Consider the following 314-nt stretch of genomic DNA (forward strand, 5'->3'; position numbering starts at 1 on the left):
TTAATAAAGGTGATAAACTAAATGCGATAACATTTGGCATGAAAAGATTTTAAATGTACTAAAAGGACATGATGCTTTAGAGAACATCAATTACGTAACAGAAGATCTTATGTAAGTCATACTACTCTAGAGAATAAAGATCAAAACTTTGTCAAGTATGGAAAAAATGTGGATTTTATTACTCGAGCATTTAAAATTGTTAAGTTCTGTTATAAATAATCTTCTTTTTTCTCAAATGTAACTTAGTTGGTGGTTAGCATAATGTTAACATTTTCTTGGTCACATTAATTTTAAATGAGTAGTAAGTTCAAACT

This window comes from Olea europaea, chromosome 21 (genome assembly GCF_002742605.1).
Source record: "Olea europaea var. sylvestris chromosome 21, O_europaea_v1, whole genome shotgun sequence".
Lineage (NCBI taxonomy): Eukaryota > Viridiplantae > Streptophyta > Magnoliopsida > Lamiales > Oleaceae > Olea > Olea europaea.